At 35.8% G+C, this 10,310-nt stretch overlaps 1 protein-coding gene across 1 annotated transcript in view; it reads left to right on the forward strand.

Annotated features, from left to right (window-relative positions):
* LOC134855131 (dynein axonemal heavy chain 7-like) overlaps positions 1-10,310 on the forward strand; it is a 366,992-nt gene that overhangs the window by 49,756 nt on the left and 306,926 nt on the right. The gene's annotated exons all lie outside the window — the stretch shown is intronic.

Raw genomic sequence — 10,310 nt, forward strand, 5'->3', positions numbered from 1 at the left:
TCAAACTGAAATCCTCGAAAAACTATACCTTATAATTTAATACTAATATGATAGTTTTAGACAATCGAACCTTAATTATCTCAGCATCGACGATAAAAAATGACTTGAAACAACTTTGTCATCTATAACCTCGATGTTACAATTAGAACTTCCGATTCACAATTAGAAATTCTTAATAACTTTTAAATCACCGATCTTACTTTGAAACTTCAAACAAAAAATCAATCGTTTTTAGACCTGCAACAAAACAAATCACATCTATCAAAAATGGGAAAGCTGCTATCAGAAAAGTTACCCAGGAGAAATGTTCAACCCTGTCAGTCGAAAAAAAAGTTGTCAAAATTAATAATGTGCTCCACGAAAATGGTTTTTCATAGGTATTAATAAACCATAAGTAAACTTACAAGATAATCTCTTCATATCGCAGTTAATCAAATCAAGAAAACTGAACGTGAGAAATGGAACAATGATAACAATACAAGAAACTTCACAGAATCATCTAACAGCATTTTTATTCTAACAAAACCTTCGGATAATTCATAACAATAAGCTTCAAAATGGCAAATCTTCTTAACTTGGTCGTTCCAATAGGTTGTTCAACTAGATTTTTTTTGAAAAGAAACCACAAGCTGTCTTACTGTAGACTCACATCAAAACAATCTTAATCACAAAAGTCCATCATGGTTCAGATTGATTTCTACTAAAGAGTGTAAAAAAGAATTTCTCGAACTTAATGCGAAAAAAAACCACAAAACCTATCTGTCACTCCATCATGGGCTCTTAAGGATGGTTGCATCGAAATCTACTCGCGTCTTTCTTTTCTGTTCAATGATTATTTAAAAAAAAAAATTTCGAAAAGGCTAAAAAGGAATTATCACGCGAGTATACTAAAAATATGAAGAAACTGAAAATTACAGACCAATCGAATTTATAAGAGCACTGAAAGATTTGTTTGAAAAATGAAACTTAAGCAAATTAGTGAAAACTTTTTGCCTCAAAACATTCTTAGTAACACTGAATTAAGCTCTAGAAAATCATACTCACCAATTGACGCTATTTTTTGCACAAAAGCGTATATAATATTGACTGATACCAACAACTTTATTGCTTGCTCATTATTAGATCTCTTAAGGGCGTTTAATTTTATTGACCATACTCAATTAGACCCAAACAAAAACATAATGTTTCTGAACTTGCTATAGATTTGATAAATTGAACCGACCAAAGACAGAAAAGAAAAGTAAAAACACTTAATCGGAATGAATCTCATTTCATTGAGGTGTCTCAAAAACCACAGTATTAGGACCTCTCAAATTCAGTTGGTACATCACTTATCTTAACAAGCAACTGATTAACTCATACAAAGTTGTACAAAATGCAGATGACACGAATCTTTTCTGTGGAGATAAAAACGTCAAAACTGCTCTGAGAAAACTTGAAAAAAAAGCAAAAAATTTTATTTTTGAAAATTTTTCAAAGACACTTACCCTAACTTAAATCTAAAAAACAGAGCTGAATATCTTAAGTAGACAAAATGTTGGAACGATAGAAAAAACCACAATTTCCCGTGAAAAACATGATTGAAGAAAAACACAAGGTAAAATTTCGTGTTGTATTATCCGACCAATTTTGAAAATTCAAGATGAAGTGAAAACCGTTTTACGAAAATTGGCGTGTCGGATTGAAACACTGCATCCGATCAAAAACTTCTTTTCTATCAAAATATGACTACTACCTATGAGCACACTCGTTATCAGTCACTATCACTATCCTGCATACCTATTAAATGAAGTTTTATCAAATTTGTCAATTTCCTTAGAAAAACAAACTGTCTGGGCAATTGAACTTTGCTGTGATTGTGCAAAATTTCGATTCATCGTCTGAGCCTAAGTTAAAACGCTATGTATTAACAGTAACAATGCTTCTTGACTGGACTTCAGTTTTCCATTACCGGAGAATATGACGTTAGTTATTACCAGCTTAAGAAGTTGTCCAAAATAAACAATCAACAAACATGATGAAAAAAAGTATTTTAGTCGGAAAATTTAGTGGTGATTACAATAAAACCTTTTTCAAAAAAATCAGTAACAACTTAAAACAGTTTACATAAAAACAAAAACATTTTCAGGAATATCTTTGCTCACAGAAAGGCAAAAAAAACAACTAAGGGAATTCTTTTTTTAGTTAACAAAGATCCTACGGTGGCAATTTATGGAAGTTTTAACGGAAAAATTTCCAATGTTTTTGTGAAAACTCCGTAAGTTTGTGATACTATCAATTAAAGAGCTTAACCTTGTAGTCTAAACTGTTGCTGAGCCAAACAATAATTTGAATCTTATTTTGACTTACATTTGTACATTTGAAATTAATTTGAACCGGAAGAAGATTTTTTGCCATGTTCATTTCGAGCTCAGCCGTCGCAAATTTGTGATATTGTCTCAATAATTTTGCAATCTTAACCACTTCTAAATTATGTTTCTATTTTTTCTATACTTTTTCAAATTGGTCTTTTTTGAGCTCCATGTAAGACATGGCTAGAAGTCATGCAACTGACTGGTCAGAACTGAAAATATTATCAAAACGAAGCATTATAACAATCAGAGATAAAAAACTAAAATCATTTTCAAAATTGCTTGTCGCACTATCTATATCCTTGATCGCTCTCTAGTAAGTCCTAGTGATGCACTAAAAATTGCGAAAAATGTTTAATTAACAATTTGAAATTTTTATTTTTTTTATTAAACTCGAACGCTTTTTAGCCGTAAGCTACGATCAGTCTGTTGTTTTCTTTTCAAGAAAATTAGTATTAATTTAATTTTTTGTACCTTTGTTACAGACTTCTTTTATAGTGGTAGCAGCCAGCTCCTTTCATCACAGCCTGAAGAAACTTGAGAGAGAAGAACGGAGAGAGACAGAACACAAAATCTACGCAATCTCCAGACTTTCTTTAGATCCAAAAACCTACACAGGGTAAAAAAAACTTGAGCTCATTGTTGGAACAGCAACCTCTAACCAGTCAGCATATTATCCTGTGGCACGATGTGCTGATTAACAGCACATCATCTTATCGCATTAGAAACTACATGCCCTTCCGACCTGAAAATCTACAGTATCTACCGTATCTGAAGTCGAAGCGAGAACCTTGAGTGTCATAGTCGATTGCAGAAGAACTGGCACTCCTGACATCTTCGAGGATCTGCAGAAGACAGAGATCATCTTCATAAAGGCAAAAAGTATCTCTAGAAGCGAGAAACATATTCCTGCGGTCCTCAGAGAGTATCTCCAACTGCACCAGTCCAATAAATTGGAACTGAAGTCATTACGGGTGGTACTATTCCATCAGGACTACTTACCCGCATTTTCTTAATGAGATGGGCACGTACCAGGAAGCCAGCGCAGGGACGCCACCGGGAGAAGATGAAAGACCAGTAAGTTGGAAGTTACTGTTGGGGTTGTTTTTTCTTTGCTGAGCGCCACATGAAATGAAGTGAACGTGAACTGCAAAAAAAAGAGGTAAGCAAATGACAGCAATTTTGCTGCAGCCACCAATCCTCAGGTTAGTCCCAAAAAAACTCACTTGGAAGCTTGTGTTAGATTATCTAGATCAATTTAATAAATTTATTGTCAGTTTTCTGAGAATAAATTTCTGAGAAAATGTCTCAATAACGACGTTATATCAGTTTTTTTATGGTTTAGCGTTCCGGATAACGGTTTTTTTTCGAATCAGGCGGTGCACAGCTATCAATTAAGACTCTTGAAATTTGATATAAGCCAGACGAAAGCGGATAGGAATAGGGCATCAGGTCACCTAGCTATCGCAAGGGAGGTAGTAACAAGTGGTATAGATGGAAAATGGTGGCCTTCCCTAATATTTTATCCAAACCTGCAAGCAATGTATAATATCAACAACCTGATAAGCGGCACAACAACGAGCAAACTTTTTTTGAGAAAGACAGGATAGATAAACAAAAAAGTTAGGTGATAGGTCAGGCAGAACCTTAGATGAAGTGAATTTTCCATACGGGAAATCTTAATTTTGGACCAAAACATCCTATACGATACAAAAACTCTAAAATTTATTTCCTTCCTGATATTGATAATTGTTCGTCTGAGCTGAATACCTAGAGAAAAACAATGCAAGTTTGAAGCAGCTGCAATGAGGTATGCTAGAAATGGGAAACAGACAACCTCTGACAAAGAAGATCAAAACTCAGAAAGTCTTATTTGGACGATTGTCTTTGGACAGCCCCATTTGATAAGGAGAGAGGTTTTGTGTTATGAAAAAGGAGACATATGAGAAGAAACTTGATGATCTAATGCAGGCAAAACATTTTTGTTCAAGGATGAATCTGACACACAGTGTTTTCTTAGAAATTGAAAAAGACATCAGCAAAGAATTAATTGACGTGTAAAACAAAGAAGATCCGCGAAGCGCTGTAGATTAGATTAGGATCAACGGGGTTGCAGCAGGCTAGGCTGTTTGGATTAACAAAATGCACAAACAAGACACACCTTTTGTGGCGCTTTTTCTTCACCTGGTAGCTCGGATGATTACCTAAAGAAAACCTTGGCAGAATATTTTGAAAAAATTGCGCGGCTATCATAGAAACAAAGAGTTTGATGGCCATGGAGAAAAAAAATTGACTCTGATTAGAGTATAATTGCCCTTGATCTAATGAGTTTCTACACTAAAGTCCTTCTTAATGAAGCTGATGATTTAGTCATCAAGATATTGTATCGGCAAAAAATTAGTTTGACTCTGAGTAAGGTTCATTTAAATTCAATCATTAGTAATTTGTATGACAGAAAGAGGTGACAAATCGAGCTAAAGGTGTAGAATGCAAATCCTACTTGAGTTACGCCCAATTAAAGTATGGTAACATATCGGAATCCGAGTACCCGAACATCCCTGAAACAGTCTGGTGTTGCAGGACTTGCAAAGAACAACAGGAAATAGGCCGAGCTCTAGGTGGTGTTAAAATTTTTCAAAGTTATGTGAATGGCATAGCTAAAACTGTGAGGGGCAATCCTGGGGTAGTCCTCGAGGCTTCAAATGAGTTGCATCCAAACTTACAGTTTGCTTTAGAAGAGAGTGATATTAACCTTGAATTGGCCTTTTTGGAGTTAATTGTCTACTCTGACTCACAAAAACTGGTCAAAAAGGGGTGGAGTCAGAAGGCCACTGATACCGACACCCTTGCTCACTTTAGAGGCTGCGCACTTTTGCAGTACAAAATAAACGTTATTTAAAGTCGGATTTTCAGAAGTTCCTCAACGTGGATAATTTTGACGAAGCATCAGAGAAAAATCGTAAGCAAGGACTGAGAGTCAATACCCAAAAAAATGGTCGGAGACGGCAATGTTGGAGACTCTTAGCAAGATCCTAAAAAATTGTAGATTACCGCATCAAAACAGATAAATGATGGGTGGATACAAGACTCAACCCCCTTGGCAAGGCAATCTCGATTCAATCCATTACAACTACTAGCCTTAAAATTGCGTCAAATATCACAGGCACAAATAATTTTAACAACAAGAAAGTTGAAAATATGCTTGCAACCCCTCAAAATTTCTTTTGCACTTGAACTGAGATCCTAAATGGTGTAAAAGCTTACATGTAATGGATGGAACTCCCTTTATATCGGCCAGACCGTGCGACACTTAGCCACGTCGATTGTTGAACATCGCTATGAGGACTCCCGTATGGGACATTCTAGATTGTGGTAAGGAGGTGAGCGGTACTGCTGAGCTGAGTCAGCCATTATAGACCAATCAGGCAACACTCATTAGCTATTCATACTAGAGGATTTGCACATTTGGAGAGAAAGTCCGAAAATCAACACGCGCGATAATTTCATTAGCCGGAAATAAAAACAAATTTTTTTTTCATGTAAAAAAGACTGAAATTTTTAAAATTGCCATGTGAGATTCGATAATATTAGATTGCATTTTAAATATTGCAGTATTTGAAAAGCATTAAATTAAAAAGTCTCGCAAAACCTGCAGGGTTTATAATTATAGAATTATACTTCAGGTAATTAATTGTATATTTTTGATCGGTCAGATTTTTTTTGTGCATTTTTTAGACATTTTGTCATTTTATTGAGCCTTTTGATCCATGTAGAAATATTGAAATAATTTTCAATGATTTCTTTATCGGAAAGATAGAAAAAATTCGTGATTCGATACGATACAACAGACTTCAGTCACAGTGCTTAATAATCGTTCATCAAAATTTAAATTGTCAATTTCCAAAAAAGTTGCGGTTGGTGAAAAGAAGAATGCATCGTCCAGTCTTTCTAATGCAACTTGTGCTGATGACAAAATTCCTACCAAAGTTTTGAAATTTTATAGCAGATGTTGGATTCCACTTTTTACTTTCTCGTGTAATCTGTCGTTTGACTCTTACATATTACCGTCCTTCCTTTAAAATGGAATTGTTCTCCCTCACCTTAAGAAATCTAACTTGGAGTTTGACTGTTTCGCGTCATATCGTCCACTCACAAATCTTGCTTTGTTATCAAAGCTTTTAAAAAGACTGGTTTTCAATCAAGTTTATAGCTATTTAATAACTAACAATTTTCTAGATCCCCATCAATCTGCCTACTGTGCTTTCTACTCCACTGAAACGGCTTTAGTGAAAATTCCGTCGGATTTACTCGTTTTTCTAGATAAAAAACCTGGTATTATTTTCACCCCTGACCTCTTATCGGCTTTCAACGCCATTGACCATGATATTCTCTTGGACGTTTTTGAGAGAAAAATTGACATTACTGGCGATGCAAAAGTTTGGTTTCTTTCATATTTGAAAAACAGGACACAGTGTGTTCGCATCAATGAAGTGACCTCCCCACACCCTACTTTAGGTTTCGGAGTTCCACAGGGTTCTATACTTGGTCCTTTGTTGTCTACAGTGTACTTGTTGCCTCACTCCAACATTCTCAACACTTTAAATGTGAATGATAATCGTTTTTCTATTGATTGAAAGATTTATTTGGTTATCGACCGTTCTACAGATTTATGGACTAACAAAGTTGATGACATTATTTCTGTGGTCTCAACGTGGTTCTCTTCCGTCAACTTGAAACAGAATGATGACAACACTGAACTCATGTTTGTTTCTGTTCGTAACTCATCTCAAACTATACCGGAAAATTTTTAATTTCAAGGCAATGAGCTTTCTCTGTCAACTCATATCAAATGTCTGGGTTTTATATTTGATGATAACTTGACATTTAAAAAGCAAGTTAACAGTGTTTGCTCTTCTTGCAATTACCAGCTTAGGCGCATTATCTCAGCAAGTTAACAGTGTTTGCTCTTCTTGCAATTACCAGCTTAGACGCATCTGCTCATTTCGGTTTCAAAACCGCTGTTACTGATGCTCTTCTTAGGCGCATCTGCTCAGTTCTGTTTCAAAACCGCTGTTTCAAACCACTTAGTTCCCTTGTACATGCACTGGTACTTTCACGATTTAATTATTCCAACTCACTCTTTTTTTCCCTTCCTGGTCTTCTTCCTCGGAAACAACAGCGCCTCCAAAATCGCGCCGACCGAGTATTGTGACGTTTATCACGTCAATCAAATATTACTAATGTTTTGATTCAAGGCAATGTGTTTTCGCTATCAACTCATACCAAACGTCTCGCTTTTATACTTGATGATTACTTGACATTTGAAAAGCAAGTTAACAGAGTTTGTTCTTCTTGCAATTACCAGGTTAGGCGCATCTGCTCAGTTTGATATGCTGCCATGCCCTTGTACGTTCACTGGCAATTTTTTGATTCGATTATTTGTTGATGACATTATTTCTAAGGTCTCAACGTGGTTCTTTTCTGTCAACTTGAAACAAAATGATCACAAGACTGAACTTTTATTTGTCTTTCGTCGTATTTCATTCCACAGTATACCGGAAATTGTTTAATTCAAGGCAATAAGCTTTCTCTATCAACTCAAATAAATCAAAAGTCTTGGTTTTATACTTGATGATAACTTGACATATGAGAAGCAAGAATTATTTCTATGGTCTCAACGTGGTTCCCTTCCGTCAACTTGAAACAGAATGATGACAACACTGAACTTATTTTTGTTTCTGTTCGTAACTCATCTCAAACTATACCGGAAACTTTTTAATTTCTAGGCAATGAGCTTTCTCTTTCAACTCATATCAAATGTCTTGGTTTTATGTTTGATGATAGCTTGACATTTAAAAAGCAAGTTAACAGTGTTTGCTCTTCATGCAATTACCAGCTTAGGCGCATCATCTCAGCAAGTTAACAGTGTTTGCTCTTCTTGCAATTACCAGCTTAGGCGCATCTGCTCATTTCGGTTTCAAAACCGCTGTTACTGATGCTCTTCTTAGGCGCAACTGCTCAATTCTGTTTCAAAACCGCTGTTTCAAACCACTTAGTTCCCTTGTACATGCACGGCCAAGTCCTTGTACATGCACTGGTACTTTCACGATTTGATTATTCCAACTCACTCTTTTTTCCCTTCCTGGTCTTCTTCCTCGGAAACTACAGCGCCTCCAAAATCGTGCCGACCGAGTAATTTGACGTCTATCACGTCAATCAAATATTACTAATGTTTTGATTCAAGACAATGAGTCTCGCTTTTATACTTGATGATTACTTGACATTTGAAAAGCAAGTTAACAGAGTTTGTTCTTCTCGCAATTACCAGCTTAGGCGCATCTGCTCAGTTTGATATGCTTGCCATGCCCTTGTACGTGCACTGGCAATTTCTTGACTCGATTATTTGGTAATCGACATCTCTACAGATTTTTGGATTAACAAAGATGATGACATTATTTCTAAGGTCTTAACGTGGTTCTTTTCTGTCATCTTGAAACAAAATGATGACAAGACAGAACTTTTATTTGTCTTTCGTCGTAATTCATTCCACAGTATACCGGAAATTGTTTTGTTCAAGGCAATAAGCTTTCTCTATCAACTCAAATAAATCAAAAGTCTTGGTTTTATTTTTGATGATAACTTGACATATGAGAAGCAAGTTACCAGTGTTTGCTCCTCTTGCAATTACCAGCTTACGCGTATCATCTCAGCAAGTTAACAGTGCTTGCTCCTCTTGCAATTACCAGTTTAGGCGCATCTGCTCAGTTTGGTTTCAAAACCACTGTTTCAAATTGCTCAGTTCCCTTGTACATGCCCTGGTACTTTCACGACTTGATTATTGCACTTCACTCTTTTTCCCCTTCCTGGTTCTCTTCTTGAGAAACTACAGCGCCTCTTAAACCGCGCCACCCGATTTATGTGACGTTTATCACGTCAATCACATATTACTCATGTTATAAAAGAGCTTCACTGGTCGACTGTTTCGTCCATAGTAAAGTTCAAAATCTTGATTCTAATGCAAAAGATTGTTTATCACCAGTGCTTCGTACCCTCTTACATACTTGATCTGTTTGTTCCTGCAAACCTGTCAACTTCGCGTAGTTACCATTGTACAGATTTACACATCCCCATACCACTGTCGAAGTATGGTGAAATATCTCTGAGAATAGCTGGGCCGAAATACTGGAAACACTTTTCTGCTGTTCTGAAAATCAATTCTTTGCATTCCATTTTCAGGAAGAACTGGAAAAAAAACTTATTTATGTAATGACTCGTCGTTTCCTCCAACTTAAACAAACTGCTCTTTTGTGCACTTTGTGTAAAAGGTAGTTAAACACTAATAAGAAAATTAATAATGACAAAATGTGCGAAAACATTTGAATTAACATGTCGTTTTTAACATATTTTTCTGAAGTTGAATGTCCTTCCACACCGGCTCTTTTTTCTCAACCTCGCCTTGATCCTTGATAACAATTGGGCATTAGAAACAAACACTTTTTTGGTAACAATTCGCAATTTTAGCTAAAAGAGCCGCAATCTTTCAATATTTAACAATGTCTGCCGTTGTTGTGATGTATCACAAGTGGCACGAAGCTCAATTTTGTTTAAGTGTAATTTTTTGAGCGATTGTTGAAACTTTTGACTTTCTCGAGAACTACCCTGCCAAACCTGGGTTTTTGGGTTCGATTGAAGTTTCTGGCTAAGCTTCTGCCTAAGCGGCCAAGCCCAATTTTTTTAAACAAACACCTATGATTTTCGGAAATGTCATTATCTGATTTGTTGACCGTTTTGAGGCCTTTTCTCGAAAACTATCCTGCAAAATCTGATATCATTGATTTAATCGACCCAACAGGTTGTTAAAATCTTAACTTTTTATATTGCAATGTTGTTTTTTTTTTTGAAAAAGTTATGGCCTCAAACAAGTGAAAGTGTCTTGAGTTTTCTTAAAAACTACCCTAT

Source organism: Symsagittifera roscoffensis, chromosome 10 (assembly GCF_963678635.1).
Source record: "Symsagittifera roscoffensis chromosome 10, txSymRosc1.1, whole genome shotgun sequence".
NCBI lineage: Eukaryota > Metazoa > Xenacoelomorpha > Acoela > Convolutidae > Symsagittifera > Symsagittifera roscoffensis.